Genomic DNA, 18,729 nt, shown 5'->3' with positions numbered 1-18,729 from the left:
CAGGCAGGAAATAGAAGCAGTACCCAAGCTTATGAAAGATAACTTGTTGAATCGAAGATCCACTTATGGATAACAGGTCCCAGTACTCAAAGCAGTAAACTTAAATAAATTGAATCTTAAATCAATCTTCTTAATCTTAAATTGAATCTTCTTTAAAGTAATAACTGACTTTTGTTTGTAACTAAGTTATTTTAAACTTATTTTAACTGACAACTTATTTTAATGCTAAACTTATCTTATCTCAATGTAAACTCATTATTTTAAGTTTGAATTTGAAACATAAATATGCAAGACTAGGCATAAATCTGAAAAAGATCAGAAATGAGAGACTGCTAGCTTCATCACATATCACAATATCTTATATATGAAAGCAATTTTATTGTGTATCAACTGGCACATGAATAGAAATTAATGAAAGAGAACAGAAACTTAAATGGGATCCAAGTATGTATGGAGCTTTAGAAGATAATAGAATTTCAAGTCAATGGCAAGAAGAAAATTCTGCGACTATTTAAAAAACCTTGAAATTTAGAAAACCAACTAAAAATCCATATATTTTTAATGCCTATATCAAAATAAATTCCAGATGGAGCAAAAGTTTAATAGATACACAACCTCAAAAGTGCTTTAAAATTAAATGATAAAAAAACAGAATATTTCAATATGAATGAAGTGGGGAAGTCTTGGTAAGCAAGTCATTAATATTAAATTAATTAGAATTAATATTAAATTAATATTAAATTAATTAGAATGTTGTTTACATGCCAAGAGCATTCTATACAGTATACAAGTACTAAAAACACATCACAAGCTAAAAAACCAACAATTACTTATACAACAGTAGAAGAGATTATTTCTTTAGTATAATCGACTCACTAATATCAGAATGGAAAAGATCAACAATTACATGAAACAGGTAAAAGATGTTAATAGACAATTCACAGAAAAAGAAATATAAATTATACTAAGCATATGAAAAGATACTCAAACTCAATACTATGAGAAAGACTACAATTTATTCAGATTGCCTTATGCCATGAGTATTTATAAGATAGTTGTTGAGTATAGGAACAGAAGTATTCTCATAGAATGTGACAGCAGGATAGCTGTTAGTACAATGTCAAGGATGACGGTTTGGCAACAACTATGAAATTCAACATTTAACTATCTGCACATTGACTCAAATACATGTAACAATTACTCTCTTAGGAACTCATACTTCCACATATTCACAAATATACAATTGTAAAATTCTTTGTCATAAAAAAGTAATAATATAAACAGGAATGAATACATTTATTGTGGTACATATTTATAAGTGAGTAATATGGAGTACAAGAAAAACTAAAGGATCTACATGGATGGTGAGGGATATCTTCAAGATGTCACAAAAGATTTCACTTCCATGTGGAATTTAATCAAGAAACCAAAACAACCAAAGAACAAAACCAGACTCATAAATACAGAGAACAAATTGGCAGCTGCCACAGGGGAGGGAGTAGAGGAATAGGCGAAATAGGTGAAGGGGCTGAAAGGTACAACGTTCTGGGAATAAAATAAATAACTCACAAGAATGAAAAGTACAGCTTAGGGAATATACTCAATAATATTATAGTAACTTTGTATGGTAACAGATTGAAGCTACACTTTTCATGATTAGTATTTCCTAAAGTATTTTTTTTTTTACTGTGTCCCAGGCTTCTTTATTTAAAAACAAAGTGATAAGTGATGTGAGGATTAAAAACAAGAGCATCCTTGAACTTTACGTTCCCTCCAACCAGTTCCCCCCAAACTCTGTCCCCACACCCGTTGTAGTGCCAAACCCTTTCTACAGTGAATGGAGAACTTTAATCCCAAAGCCCTGGTACTAACCCTAGGTTCTCATTCCCTAGCTCTTCCCCTTCCTCTGCCCCCATCCCTGGGAAGGGCTGGCTCCTCAGTTTGAATGCAAGAGAGAACCCAGAGCGGTGACAGACACAGAGGAAAAGGCTTCACCCTCAGAGAGAGGCACCAAGGAGCCCAAAGTAGTAAAGTGAGGGCCCCCATAGCCTGGGGTACCAGAAAGGGGCCCTGGTGCCAGAGGGAAGGATACTGGTGCTCCTGAGAAAAAAGACCCAGAAACCTCAAAGTCCTCTCCTTGCCATTAGTCACTACTAATTACAGAAATAAGCTTGGACCACATCCTTTACACGCCCAAGCTGCGGGCCTGATCAGAAGCACAGGGGCTTTCCAGCCCTGCAGGAACATGTTCTCCAGGTTACCTCACTCGGTTCTCCATCCTTGTTCACTTCCTCTTTGCAGCCTGCACAAGGATCCTTGCTTTGTTCCTACCTCCCCTGCAGATTTTCATTGTTGTCAGCTTCCACCCACACTTCTGCAGCAGGAGCCACAGCTTACATGTGTTCGAGAAATTGCACTGTTGAGCTTCAAAGGGACAGATGACTGTTTGGGGAAACACATTCCAAAGAGAATCTGCAGGGTGAGCCCCATATCAGCCTGAGTATATCCTAGAGTGATCCACTTCTGCTTCAGAGGCTTGGCAAATTGTTCCAGGTCTTTTTGCAGAGCTTTGCTGTCCTGGAACTCCTTGGGATTTTGCTCCAGTTTTTCCTTATCTGGCTTCACAGATGGATCAGGGCTCTGCCCAGGGAAGGCACCCCCGGAGCTGACTCTCCACCTCGGAACATGGCTCTCCCTTCCACTGAGAGGACTCCAGGCTGCCTTGGGGCACCCATCCCAACCCAAACTGCAGTCCTCAGTATGCTCTCTCCTGCAGAATTCAAAACTTCATCTTCGCATTCTTTACCTCCAAATTTCTGAGTACACAGTTTTATGTTTAACAAAAGAGTTACCATGGATTCTTGGCTTGATCAGTGGAGAAGCTGGTGATTGGATACAAATATATAAACACTCAGGACACAATATAAGGCCACTACAGTGACATGAGAACACAGGCAGATATGGCTTTGGGTCTCCACTCCAAGCTACAGGCCCTCAGGGAGGACATGATGACCAGCTAGGAGACCATCAAGAGGAAAATGTTCACAGGCAGATGAACGCACATTTGACAGCAACAAAGAGACCAAGGGTATGAGTGTCCATGCAGATGGCTTTCAACCAAGGATTTACATCACACACAAATGGTCTATGACATTGGAGCCACACACAGGCAGCCACAATGTGACGAGGACCTGAGTGGTTGCAAGGACAAAGCCTCTAGCACATGCCACCTGAAAGACAAAGCTGTATCCCTGTCCTTCTGATGATTTCATACTACAGGGATTTGCAGATGGCCACATGGGTGCTCAGCAAAAATTTCAGTACTGCACTTCATAAAAGAGATGGTTTCTCTATTGCAAAAATGCCAAGCAGCATTTCAGGGGTCATGGATGAAGAGCAACAGATATCTGAAAGGGTTGAGCCACACAGGCAGAAAATAGAAGCAATACCCAAGCTTATGAAAGATGAGTTGTTGAATGAAAAGATCCGTCCATGGATAACGGTTCTCAGTACTTGAAAGCTGTAAACTTTTCTTAGATTAATCTCCTTAAATTGAATTCTTGAACCTAATAATTGACTTTGTTTTGTAACTAAACCATGTTAAACTTATTTTACTCAACTTATTTTAATGTTAAGATTATTTATCTTATTTGCTAAGTTATTTTTTTACATTTGAATTTGAAACATAAATATGCAAGACTAGGCATAAATCTGAAAAAGAATAGAAATGAGAAATGTTAGTCCCATTACAAATCAAAATGTATTATGTATCAAAACAATGTACTGCATATCAATTGGGCTATGAACAAAGAGGTCAGTAAAACAGAATAGGGGATCCCTGGGTGGCTCAGCGGTTTAGTGCCTGCCTTTGGCCCAGGGCACAATCCTGGAGTCCTGGGATCAAGTCCCAAGTCAGGCTCCTGGCATGGAGCCTGCTTCTCCCTCCTCCTGTGTCTCTGCCTCTCACTCTCTCTCTCTCTATGTCTATCATAAATAAGTAAGTAAATAAATAAATAAATAAATAAATAAATAAATCTTTTAAAAAAATAAATAAAAATTTTAAAAACTATTTAAAAAAATAAAATAAAACAGAATAGATTGGAACCAAATATAAATGGAATATATAGTCAGGATTTCAAGTTAAAAGATAACTATGCAACTATAAAAAAACTATGCAACGAAAATTTAGGGGAACAAATAAAATTCAATCCCTACTTAATTCCTATGTCAAAATAAATTTTGAGGCATTTTACATCATATAAAAGAAGTTAAAAATATGACAAGCCAGAAAAATAATGCATATACAATAGTAAAAGGGATCATTTCTTTAGTACATAAATGACTCAAAAATCAGCATTGGAGAGATCAATAATAAATGAAATAAAGTCTTTAATAGTTAATCCACAGGAAAAAAAGTGCAAGTCATGTTAAATTTATGAGAAGATGCTTAAACTCAACTATATTAAAAGGATTTTGAAAAGCTGTGGTCATCAAGACAGTGTGGTACTGGCACAAAAACAGACACATAAATCAATGGAACAGAATAGAGAACCCAGAAGTGGACCCTGAACTTTATGGTCAACTAATATAAGATAAAGGAGGAAAGACTATCCATTGGAAGAAAGACAGTCACTTCAATAAATGGTGCCGGGAAAATTGGACATCCACATGCAGAAGAATGAAACTAGACCACTCTCTTGCACCATACACAAAGATAAACTCAAAATGGATGAAAGATCTAAATGTGAGACAAGATTCCATCAAAATCCTAGAGGAGAACACAGGCAACACCCTTTTTGAACTCGGCTACAGTAACTTCTTGCAAGATACATCCACGAAGGCAAAAGAAACAAAAGCAAAAATGAACTATTGGGACTTCATCAAGATAAGAAGCTTTTGCACAGCAAAGGATACAGTCAACAAAACTAAAAGACAACCTACAGAATGGGAGAAGATATTTGCAAATGATGTATCAGATAAAGGGCTAGTTTCCAAGATCTATAAAGAACTTATTAAACTCACCAGCAAAGAAACAAACAATCCAATAATGAAATGGGTGAGAGACATGAACAGAAATCTCACAGAGGAAGACATAGACATGGCCAACATGCACATGAGAAAATGCTCTGCATCACTTGCCATCAGGGAAATACAAATCAAGACCATGATACCACCTCACACCAGTGAGAATGGGGAATGTTAACAAGGCAGGAAACCACAAATGTTGGAAGGATGCAGAGAAAAGGGAATCCTCTTACACTGTTGGTGGGAAGGTGAACTGGTGCAGCCACTCTGGAAAACTGTGTGGAGGTTCCTCAAAGAGTTAAAAATAGATCTGCCCTAAGACCCAGCAACTGCACTGTTGGGGATTTACCCCAAAGATACAGATGCAATGAAACGCCGGGACACCTGCACCCCGATGTTTCTAGCAGCAATGTCCACATAGCCAAACTGTGGAAGTAGCCTCGGTGTCCACCGAAAGATGAATGGATAAAGAAGATGTGGTTTATGTATGCAATGGAATATTACTCAGCCATTAGAAACGACAAATACCCACCATTTGCTTCAACGTGGATGGAACCGGAGGGTATTATGCTGAGTGAAGTAAGTCAATCGGAGAAGGACAAACATTGTATGTTCTCATTCATTTGGGGAATATAAATAATAGTGAAAGGGAATATAAGGGAAGGGAGAAGAAATGTGTGGGAAATATCAGAAAGGGAGACAGAACATAAAGACTTCTAACTCTGGGAAATGAACTAGGGGTGGTGGAAGAGGAGGAGGGCAAGTGGTGGGGGTGAATGGGTGACGGGCACTGAGGGGGGCACTTGACGGGATGAGCACTGGGTGTTATTCTGTATGTTGGTAAATTGAACACCAATAAAAAATAAATTTATTATAAAAAAAAAGAAAAAAAGGACTTCTATTAAAGTATTAAAATGAAATAAAATAACTTTAATCAGATTGTTCTGTCCCTTAAGTATGCACTGGACACAGTTTGTTGAGTATATGGACAGAATGCATCTCAGACTGTGAGCAGCAGTGTAGCTGTTAGTATTACCTCAAGGATGGCAGTTTGGCAATTACTATGAATATCTGATCTTGACTCAAATACATATAACAAGAACTCCACTCCTCAGAACCCATCTTTGCACATATTCAAAAACATGTATTTATTGCAAAATTGTTTGTCATACAAAAAGGTAAGGAACAATCTGAAGAGAAATGAAGACATTAATTTTAGTATATACTTATAGGGGAGTATTACCTAATATAAGAAAAACTAAGAGATCTATATAAACAGGTATGGAAGGTCTTCAATGTTGCAGATAATTTGACTTTTATGTAGAATCTAAAAAAAAATAAACAGAAACAAAATAGACTCAAACACAGAGAACAAACTGATGATTACCAGAAGGGAGAGGCTGACAGGACAGGCAAGATAGGTGAAGATGATTAAGAGGTACAGGCTTCCAGTTATAAAATATTTAAGTCAAAAGATATAATGCAACATAAGAAATAAATACTGTAGTAATTACCCTTGGATGGTGACAGATGATGACTACACTTATATGGTGAGCATTCTTATGTCAGGCTATAATTGTCAGAGCACTATCTTGTACATCTGAACCTAAGACAGTACATCAAGTATACTTCAGTTTAAAATGAAAATGAGAGACTCTTAACCCCGGAAAACAAACAAGGGGTAGTGGAAGGGGAAGTGGGCAGGGGGATGGGATGACTGGGTGATGGGCACCGAAGGGGGCACTTGATGGGATGAGCACTGGGTTTTATACTATTTGTTGGCAAATCGAACTCCAATAAATATATACATATACATATATATATACACACATTATGTGTGCATGTATATATATAGAGAGACAGAGAGAGAAAATAAAAACATAAAAACAATCATAAAATTAAAAGTGTATTTTAAAGAGGTATTGCATGAGCAATAAGAAGGGTGCGTGATGTAATGAGTATAATATGGAACTGATGAATAACTGAACTCTACATCTGAAAGTAATGATATACTATATGTTAATTAATGGAATTTAAATAAAATAAGATAAAACATTTTTTAAATGTTGCATAGTAAAAGCAAACATTTACATACACGGAAAAAAAACACATTTGTATATTTAAATGCACATGTATTTGTAAGATTGTTATCTGATACAAGTCTTCAGAAACCAATCAAGTGACTGCTCCCAGGGAAGAAGACTAGAGACCATGAGAGATAAGCAGGAAAATTATGCTACATCTTATCCTATTTTTTAAAGATTTAATTTGTTTATTCATGAGAGACACAGAGAGAGAGACTGAGAGGGAGAGAGGCAGAGACACAGGAAGAGGGAGAAGCAGGTTCCATGCAGGGACCCCGACGTGGACTGGATCCCAGGTCTCCAGGATCACACCCTGGGCTGAAGGCAGCACTAAACCACCAAGCCACCTGGGCTGCCCTACATCTTATCCTATTTTGTAAGGTTTTCATTTTTGCTATAATTACCTATTACACATCAACTTTTCTTATATAAGACAATCAAAACTTAACAAGGAAGACATTCTATACATGTTTGAATATTTTAAATAGTATAATAAAAATGATGAAATGACAAGAATCTAATTAAAAATAATACCAAATTTCAGGAAAAAAACTGAAAGATAAATACATAAATTGATGACAGTTTAGTGTAATCATACAAAAATTTCCTAAATCATCACCTATTATTGAATCCTTGCTGTAAAAACATTACATCATTCTAAGTGAAGTGATACACAAGACTTTAAAGACATTATATCCTAGCAGGGAGGAAACCTTATTATAGTACAATCATCTAGTCCATACTTTAATTATAATTACCAGAAATTCTTTAAAGAAAGTAAATTCAGAATCAATTTAAGAAGACTTCTGCATTCTGGGGCACCTGGGTGCCTCAATCAGTTAATCATCCAACTCTTGGTTTTGGTTCAGGTCATGATCTCCCGGCTCGGGGATTTAGTCCCATGTCAGGCTCTGTGCTTAATGCAGAGTCTGCTTCAGATTCTGTCTCTCTCGCTCTCACTCATTCTCTTTTAAATAAATAAAACCTTTTAAAAGAAGAAGAAGAAGACTTCTGCATTCTAAGGAAATGAACCCTAATGCCAAATGACTCATTCATGGTGGCAGATGTGCTCATTTGCTGCAAGATATGATACTTCTGCTCCAGAGCTTCTTCATAGCATTTGCCATCTCAGAATTTCTCAGAGTGTAGATCAGTAGGTTCAGCATGGGGGTTATGACTGTGTAAAACACACTCAGGGATTTGTCAGGGGGGAAGGTCTTAGCAGGTCTTAAATACATGAAAATACATGGAACAAAGAAGAAGACCACCACAGTGACATGGGAACCACAGGTCTGGAGGGCTTTCCGCCTCCCCTCTGAACTAAGGTTCTTTAGAGAGTGCAAGATGACACCATAAGAGATGAGCACGAGCACAAGCACAATAGTGCAGATCATCCTTCCATTGGCAGCAACTAAGATGCCAATGACATGGGTTTCAGTACAGACCAGTTTCAGTAAGGGGTACATATCACAGAAAAAATGATCGATGACATTGGGGCCACAGAATGGGAGCCTCTAAATAGTGCTAACTTTAATTACTGAATGCAGAAAACGTCCAACCCAGGATATCACCAGCAGCACAACACATACTCATTGCCTCATGATAACCAAATAATGCAAGGGCTTACAGATGGCCACATAGCGGTCATAGGCCATCACCAGCAGAAGAAAGACCTCTGATCCACCAAAAAAGTGCTCTGTAAACAGCTGGATCATACAAGATTGGAAGGATATGATATTTTCCCCAAAGAACAAATTTGAAAGCAGTTCAGGAGAAATAGAAGAGGAATAAATGACGTCCATAAATGATAAGCTGGCAAGAAAAAAGTACATAGGTGAGCCCAGGGTCTTACTGAAAGAAACAGTCACCACAATGAGTAGGTTGTCCACCATGGTCAAAATATAGAAGAGCAAGAATATAACAAAAAGGACCTTCTGTTCCTTTGGATTCTGTGTGAGGCCCAAGAGGACAAAGTCAGTAACATTGTTCTTTGGTTCCATTTCCTTGGCTCTTTCTATTCCTTATAGGTCCTGACCTTTGTTATTAGAAACAGTTTATCTTTAAAACAAAGAAAAAACTTTTAAGTATATTATAAGCTTAATTTTTATTTATTCAATAAAAAGTGTGCATGCAAAATCTATTTCTATCAAACCTATCATAATTGATATCACTTAGTTAAATACAATGTGGTTTCTTCCTCTCATTGATTTCATATATAGGGAGTCGGACCATTATAGATCAATTTAATAAATGTCACTACAAGTATATTCATGTAGACTATGGATTCCATGTGCCTTAACACATAAATCAACTTGTGATCTGGGAAGGCTTCCCAGAGAAAGCAGTACTTTAGTTGAGTTTTAAAGGAGAAGTGAGAGAACAAGATGGAAAGGAAATTTCTTGAAAGACACACAATGTATAAAGTCCTACACAAAGTGTAATTCCTAAATGAAGAATCTCTCAAGGTAATTTACATATTCAAAGTGGGAGAACAATTTATGAATGGCTTTCTGTATACATCTACCTAATTGACATTTCCAAATAGATATCAATTAAGTATTTAGTAAGATAAGTTTTTAATTTTCCACAATAAATCTATTCCTTCCTAAATGATCTCCATGTCATTATATGGTACAAAGTATTTTAATGAGAGGAAATGGTAACACTGCAAGAACAACATCTATTATTTATCATGCATAACTCTATATCATGTGCTATTTCCACACTTACATAGGCATTTTATATGTATATATATATGTATATATATATGTATATATGTATACATATATACATCTATATCTATACATATGCACAGCTATATAGATCACAGTTAATGTACACTTTATCTTTACAGTAGCAAGCACTGCTATCCCCATTTTATAGTTGAAAAAACAGGCTTAGAATACTTAAGTTCTCAAAGTCATATACCCTTCAGTGACAGAGATGGGATTAAAAACTAACTTTGAACAAATAATTGAATCATATTTACAACAGAAATAAGCAGTAGTGTTTTTTCCTCTGTACATATGTAAAATTTGCTTATAGTTTTAGAGTAGTATTTACTGTGTTACACTGCAGATCATTAGTTAACATGTCTTCTCTGCTAGGTTGTCTATAACTCTATCATCTATGCCAGGGATTTATATTTTATTTTAATTGTATTTAAAAACATTTATATATTAAATGTTAATATGTGATACATACATAATTTTGGTAAACTTGCTTTTATATTTCTACTTTTCTTCTTCTTCTTTCTTCTTCTTCTTCTTCTTCTTCTTCTTATTATTATTATTATTATTATTATTCTTATTCTTATTCTTATTCTTATTCTTATTCTTAGTCTTCTTTTTTAGGTATCCTAACCTAAGAGGACTCTCTAATATCCAATTCTGGTTACGCGTTTAGACATTTAACATTTTTAATTATTATGGCAATTTTTTCAATTATCTATTCTCAATTCTTTACAATTCTGCATGCAAATAAAGCAGCTTATGAGTCAAAAAAAAAAAAAAAACTAACTTTGATTGACTTCAAGGCTCCCGTGAGTCTGAAGGACTTTTCAATGTTCAATTCCCATAAGCTCAAGTTTGTAAGAATTTTCTGCATAATAAAATAATTCACACAATTGAAAATCTCCACCATTAACTCTTATAGGCTTACCTTTTGAAAGCTTGCTTACAGTCAGCAGGAGGACTTTTAAACTAACTCATAAAGACCTGGAAATGCCTCTCCCATCCAGTATGACCAATGAGGTCAAAAAGCTGCATTAGTCCTTAAGGATATATTTTACTTCACATGACCAGATGTGTGCTTTTTCTGCAGAGTCCTCTAAGTACTTCAGAAAATTGTTATTACTTGGTTGTAGATCTACTTAAAAGGAAATCCATGATGCAAATAGAAAACCAAAATTTTTCCACATTAGGCTAATTTATTGAGGCAGGCAAATCTATTGGCATAAGAAGTCAAAGTCAGCAACAAGCTCTTTTAAAAGGAAAATTGTTCTCCAAAAACTAAATTCTTTTCTAGTAACTCAAAAAAAGAAAAATAATAATTCCCATTTTGGGGCCATCTTATTCTGTTTGTATGGCAAAATTAGTTATACTGAGATCTAGAGAGGACATTCTTGAAATGTTCTGAAAGAATAGTAACAGTGCTGAAGAGAATAGCATCTTCTCCCCAGTAAAAGCAAAGATCACGGGCCATTTTTTGCCTTCCAACCAGATATATTATCAAGTCATGCACTGGGAGTATGTCAAGACTGACTCTTGCTTTATTCTATTTACTTTGACTTTTCCAGCAAATTTTAAAATTTTTAAAGAACATCTAGATGTAAATATTCTTTTAGATCTATCACATTATGGACAGGTCAGATGAGAAGCACTGGTGAACTATACAGTCCCAGAGTACAAACTCACCAGAAGACTTAAATTTTATCATAGAACTCCAGAACACTGGCCCTGTTATATCACTAAAGACAAGAACAGGTGGATAATGTACTAAGAGAGAGAAATTCTAAGGAAAAATTGAAAAGAAATGCTAGAGATCAAAAACACTGACAGAATTCAAGAAAGCCTTTGACAAGCATTAATAGACTGGACACAGCCTCAGGACATGGCAATAGAAATTTCCAAAACTGAAAATCAAAGAAAAAAAGCCTGAAAAATAAAATTAGACAAATAAACAAACTAGAACAGAATATGCAAAACAGTGGGACAACTACCAAACAGGTAACATACATGTAATGGGAATACTAGAAAAAAGTGAAAATAACAGAGGCAAGATTTTAAGCAATAATGACTGAGAATTGCTCCCCAAATTAATGTTGAACACAAGATTCTGGAAGCTCAGGTAATACTTCATAAGATAAATGCCTAACAAAAAAAAAAAAAAACAGATAGAAGTATGTCATATTTAAGCTTCAGAAAATCAAAGGTAAAATTTTAAATCTTGAAAGAAACCAAAGAAAAAGTATTTTACCTATAAGAGAGTGTCTGACATTAAGCCCTTTGATTGTACTGTAAGTGCTTGCTTGACATTAAGTTTTTGATTGACAAAACATCCATTTCAAAAGCATCTATCATGAATAAACATATTACCAGCTATATGACACAGCTACTAGCAAAGCAACCAGGTTAGGAATTAAGACACCTCCACTCATGAAGTTTCCTCTTTCAGAAAGCCCTGGATGACTTCAACAACTGACCAGTTTAGTGACCCTGCTTATCCTTTTCTGTGCCTTACTTCTCACTCTCATGCTTTAAATGAGCCAATAAATAGTGAACCCATGAAACCCTGCATTGGCCCCCACTGCCATCAGACCCTAATAAAGGCATAGCCCCAGGTCTGTACTCTTGCTCCCTTTAACTGCAAACTCAGATGTGGCCCTCAGATATGCTGTTTACCCTCTAAGACTAGTGCATAGAAAATCATGTACCTTGAAGCTCCCTGATCATTTTTACTGCAGTCAAGTGTAACCTGAAATCATAGTAAGAACCACAAGAACCAGTCCAGCCACAACACTGGCCTCAGAGGGGAATAGTCTGTGGGGACTTACTACAAGTAATACAAGCCCAGGTGAGTGCCACAGGCATTCCTAGACAATCACATCACTATCACTAGACTGGGACCACCACCACGAGAAGCAGAAGAAAGAATTAGATCCAACTTCTCAGAAACCATGCAAGAAAGAAGTGAATGGAGTATTTAAATGCTGAGAGAAATGAAAAGAAAAAAAATCCACCAAGTTAAGTTCCTGAGCTGTATGTAATTATCCTTCAAAATTGAAGAAGAAAAGTCGAACTCATAGAATCAGAAAGTAGAACAGTGGTTGCCAGGAGGTTGGGATAAGGAAAGACGGAGATGTTGACCAAAAACTACAAACTTCCAGCTGAATATGAGTAAGTCCTGAGTCCCTTTCTGATATTTCCCACACATTTCTTCTCCCTTCCCTTATTTTCCCTTTCACTATTATTTATATTCCCCAAATGAATGATAACATATAATGTTTGTCCTTCTCCGACTGACTTACTTCACTCAGCATAATACCCTCCAGTTCCAACCACGTTGAAGCAAATGGTGGGTATTTGTCATTTCTAATAGCTGAGTAATATTCCATTGTATACATAAACCACATCTTCTTTATCCATTCATCTTTCGTTGGACACCGAGGCTCCTTCCACAGTTTGGCTATCGTGGCCATTGCTGCTAGAAACATCGGGGTGCAGGTGTCCCGGCGTTTCATTGCATTTGTATCTTTGGGGTAAATCCCCAACAGTACAATTGCTGGGTCGTAGGGCAGGCATATTTTTAACTGTTTGAGGAACCTCCACACAGTTTTCCAGAGTGGCTGCACCAGTTCTAATAATCAGTATGGTGACATAGTTAACAATATTGTGTTATATATTTGAGAGTAAATTTTAAATGTTCTCCCCCAAAAAATGTAATTATGTGAAGGGATGAATGTTTTAACTTACCTTATTGTGGTAATAATTTCAACATATATGTATGACAAATCACATTGTACACATTAAACTTATATTATGTGCCAATTATACTTTAATCAAGATGAGAAGGAAAAAAATCTATGCATAGATGTTTCTAGCAACTTTATTCATAATTGTCAAAACATGAAAACAACCAAGACACTCTTTGGTGGGTGAGTGGATAAATAAAGCTGTGGTACAGACAGAAAATAAAGACTATTTGGCACTAAAAGGTTGACCTATCAAGTCAGGAAGGGACATGGGAGAAATTTAAATGTGTATTACGAAGTGAAAGAACGCAATCTCAAAAGGCTACATATTGTATGATTCCAACTATGTGCAATTGTGTCAAAGGAAAAATGATGCAGACAGTGAAAAGATCAGTAGCTGCCAGGAGTTAGGGGAGAGAGAAGGATGAACAGGCAGTGCACAGAATATTTTAAGGCAGTGAAACTACTTTGCATGATACTACAATGGTGGCTATATGGCACTATACATTTGTCCAAACCCATAGAATGTACAGCACCAGAGGTGAACTCTAAAGTAAATTATGTAAGTTATTAGGGCTTTGTGTGATAATGTTTCATAGGTTCATCAGTTGTAACAAATATACACAGTCTTGTGAGAGGTCCATATGGGATAAATTTGCATGTGTAGGGACAAGGATTATACAGGAACTCTCTGTAGTTCTTGCTCAAATAGCCAGAATCTGAAAACTTCTCTAAAAGTAAAGTTTATTAAATTTTTTAAGGTGACATGTGTCCAGGAAGAGGAAGCACACAGATGCATGTGGATAAGCTGAATATCCTGGAGGCCTGCATTAAGAGCCAAGATCCAACTAGATGGAGATCTGAGGTAAGATGAAATGAGTGTACCCTTTTAAACCTAGACAACTGTGGATTTTAAACAGAATTTCAAATGTGTTGGAGAGAGGTGACTAGGATTAATTTGCCTTCTTACCTACAATAGCATAACTTTGAGAACATTATTTTAAATATCCCTCAGCCTCATTTTTTAGCTCTAAGAGAATAATGTGCACTTCAAGAAATCATGATGATTGAATGATATAATGTATGCAAAGTGCCTGATACACATAGTACACAATACATTTTGGGGTGCTTTTTTAAGAAGATGAGAGTCACTAAACCAAGACAAGCATTTTTGTTTATTATTGAGAAAATTTTCCTTCTAATAAACATTTCAAAATTAAGCTAGAAGAGGTATTTGGGAAGTGCTACTGCATCATACCCTACAGTATGCTAATGCCACAAGGTGAAAGACAGTGCTGTCCATTGCGTTTCTACTTTAGCACTAACCACAACTATTAGCACAGCAGGTATAAATGATATGAATAACTCTATGGTATCAACAATTTTCCTGCCCTCAGCTTCCTTGTGGTCATTTATTTCTGCTTCTTCTCCTAGATCTAGGATAGAGACTGGGATACTCTTAAACTCTGTGGAAATAAAAAACTATCTATGGGATAAATGAAACCCATTTTGTGAGCTCCCATCCCCAATTGTGCACATCCGAGTGTGTGGCTGCCCCAAAATCTCTTAAAAGCATGCCACACATGTTAGTTTCCAAGGTATGTATCCACTATTCCAACATAAAATCCAAAGAATCTCCTTTCCTTGTTTCCCTGCAACAAAGGTGCAGACATGTGATGGGTTCCGTCAACCAAGAGTCTGTGTGCAAGTCTTGGAGCAGAAGTCAGTTATCTGGGGATAGGTAGTTCCAGAGCAGCTTTGAGGTCAGGAATGTGGTGGCACCACTGCAGTCTAGTCAGGGCAGGATGATCCTGATTAGAGCAGAGGCAGCATCTCCCTTGCATGCCAGTCCAGTCAGGTATGCTTCTGCAAGCTCTTCCTGATAGCTCAGCCTTCAATCTGTGATTCCCACTCTTCCAAATATCTTTAAAATATTTAATTGCATATCAAATATCCCTTCTACTGAGACTATCTACAGAGATGCTGGATCATCAGCTAAGAACCCCAGATGATATATTCAACTGACCTAAAATTCTCCATTTCAATTTATCACCAAGAATGGAAAGTCATCAACTTCAGGAGCTTCCAGTTAACAAGGGTCTCTTTTAAAAATGCATTTATTCTAAGAAGGTTAAGTGGAAATGATGTCCTTTTATTCAGTAAGTCTGTATGAACCATTTACCGTGTGCCAAGTCTACTCTAAGTGCTGGCAATACAGTAGGGCGTAAAATAGCCAAAACACCTACTTTTCGTGAAGCTTGCATTCTAATTGGAAGAGACAGAGAATAAACAAGTAAATCAGATAATCAGATGGCAAAGGTGCTATAGAGAAATTGTGAGTACTGTGACAGAATAACTCAGGGAGATAGAGGATGGCTTTACATGGTGATGGTGGTTAAAGACCTCTAAGGAGGTGGCCATTGTGTTGCAGACTGAGTGAGGACAACAATCCAAGCAATAGGAAGGCCTAGAGGAAGAGCATTTGGGGAATAAAGGACTAGTTCAAAGGCCTATAGGCAAAAGTGAAACCATTGCAGCTGAAGTTAGTGGGTAAGGGAGAGAATGAATATAACAGGGTCAAAGAGATGTGCTTGAGTGGGACAACTATACAGAGATGTGCAATTTAAGCAAATGCTTTCACATGGGAAAAAATTTGTGGAAATTAAAGAAGCCATGAAGAGGCAAAGTGGAGATGAATGTCATTGGCTACACCAAGTCCACCAAAGAAAACACCTGCCAGAAAGCACATACAGGTTCTGGGGAAAGACGGTTGCTTGAGTCCAGATGTTTTATTTCACTTCATCTGACTTTAATTAGAGCTGAATTAATTGTAAGGTTAAGGTTGCTTGGCGATATCCGAATCAGAAGGGAGTAGTTAATGACACTCACCCATATCAGATAAAAATCCCCTTCCCATGTACAGAAACTCCTCTCTAGTGGTTTTACTCATGGCCTTTCAGCTCTCTGCTCTCATACCTGGACACAGATAAACGCTATAAATTCTTGCTTTGAGGTCTTCCTTGAACACAAAACCTAGAGTGGCCCCTTGTCTTTAGAGTTACTATAACATTGACTACATCCTTAAATTTTTAATCACTTGAATGTAACTTTTTTCATATATATATTAACTTATTTATTGTCTATCTCCCTACAAAGTGTATGTGATCTGTCTCTATTATGAAGTATACCGTAGTGTTTAGGAGCACCGGTTCTAAACTGCATCTCAGGCATTTTCTAGCGTGACCTACAGTAAATTATTTAAATTTTCCATACTTCAGTTCTTCTAGAAAGAAATAATAATAACATTATTTCATAGAGATCTTAGGGGATTAAACAGTAACTTGCCTTTGTAGCAGCAAATGTAAGAAGTAGGAACCACTTTTACTACAATTACTAATTATTGTAATACAGTTTTTTTTTAATCACAGAAAGTGTCTCAAATTTTGGCGTTTTCTTTCACCTAATTGTAACTTCAGAGACACTCACATTTTAAGGTGAATTTTGTAGAGAGTGAATCTCATCCATCTTGTATTAATTTTTAGGGCTTTACTCTCAGAATTTGGAAAGTGTCTCATGGCCTTGTAATAGAGATATCTACCTAGAGTTGAATAACATGTATAAATCAGAGTGTTTTTTTTTAAAGTCAGACATAAATAGAATACAAATGAACAATTGACGGAGCAACAAAGACAATGACGTTTATTAGATACCCACTAAGTGACAAGCATTGTCCTGGATATTTGGCATGCAGTGTCTCATCTAATGCTTAAAACTACCATACGAAAAAATGTATTACCATTTCACTGTCCATGGGAGCTCAGATTAAAATAAGACCCTCAGGGATGCCTGGGTGGCTCAGTGGTTAAGGGCTCTGCCTTCGACTCAGGGAGTGATCCTGAAGCCCTGGGATCAAGTCCCACATTGGGCTCCCTGCATGGAGCCTGCTTCTCCCCTGCCTATGTCTCTGCCTCTCTCGCTCTGTGTCTCTCATGAATAGATAAATATAATCTTTAAAAATAAATAAATAAATAAAATAAGATCCTCAGAGTTGATGAAATTCACACAATATTACATAAACTTAATCAGAATTCAATACTAATTCCGTTTACTCCATAACTCAAATCTTTCCACATCACCCAAAACTGCCACTAACACTAACTTCCAGAGGCTGAATAATATCATAAATTCAATAAGGCTCTTACCTAAAGTTCAAGGAAAAGGTTATCTGACATAGTATTGATCATATAAGGAACTAGCTGTCTTTTTCACCTAAGGAGGCAGGGACCAACAACCATAGAGGTGTTGACCCAAACATAATGAGGACCCTGCTAGTTCAAAAAGAGATATAAGCAAAAATCTGTCCATATTAAGAGTTAGTCTAGCACTGTTTTTTTTTTATTCTTTTAAATATACTTTTATAATGTTTACTACATGCCAGGAACTTTCATAAGCATTTGGCATTTTGAAACTCATTTACATAGCCCAAATATATTATGAAATTTGTATTATTATTACCATTTTTACAGATAAAGAAAAACATTGTAGAAGGATAAAATAATTTCCCCAGGTTGCATTCAAACTCAGGAAATCTGACTCCAGATCTACTTTCACCACACCACCTCCTCTAAACAAGTAACTCACTTAATTCTGTTTACATTCTGGTTGCCTATTTTTGTTGATTTCAGGTTCATAATAAAATGACTTTTTGGCCTTTCTATTAAGACTTGTCAGAAGAAAATCATACCAAAAAATGGGCCAGCCCCAAGGCCTAGGAAGCATGAGGCTAACAGAAATGAGAAAAACAGGAGAATGTGAGAATGTAATGGTCAAGGGTGTTGGGAAACATTCCAGACACCAAGAATTTTACAAGGCCAGTGAGTATAGAATATTATTCTTCAAAGAAGGTAGAAAGATACTACGTATTATCCATTCCAATGCTCAAAAACTGGATTAAGTGGTTCTGCAATATTATAGAGACTCCAGTAATAAATTTCATAATAGCTAACAGCCTTTGAGAATTTATTGGTAATAAAAGATTTATAAAAATTATGTATTAATCTTAATAATATCTCTATCACTCACCTTTAACTCAAAGATACTGTAGTTTCCTAAAGTTCACAATGAATGTGGTAAAACTAAGTTTTGATC

At 36.4% G+C, this 18,729-nt stretch overlaps 2 pseudogenes; both read right to left on the bottom strand.

Moving 5' to 3' along the window:
• Positions 1 to 1,936: 1,936 nt before the first annotated feature.
• LOC140613604 (POU domain, class 5, transcription factor 1-like) lies at positions 1,937 to 6,147 on the bottom strand (annotated as a pseudogene).
• Positions 6,148 to 8,179: 2,032 nt separating this feature from the next.
• On the bottom strand, positions 8,180 to 9,109 carry LOC140613335 (olfactory receptor 4A47-like; annotated as a pseudogene).
• Between the last annotated feature and the right edge of the window lie 9,620 nt (positions 9,110 to 18,729).

This window comes from Canis lupus, chromosome 21, assembly GCF_048164855.1.
Source record: "Canis lupus baileyi chromosome 21, mCanLup2.hap1, whole genome shotgun sequence".
Classification (NCBI taxonomy): domain Eukaryota; kingdom Metazoa; phylum Chordata; class Mammalia; order Carnivora; family Canidae; genus Canis; species Canis lupus.
The sequence above is the reverse complement of the archived record's forward strand: the minus strand, read 5'-3'. Positions and strand labels throughout refer to the sequence as shown.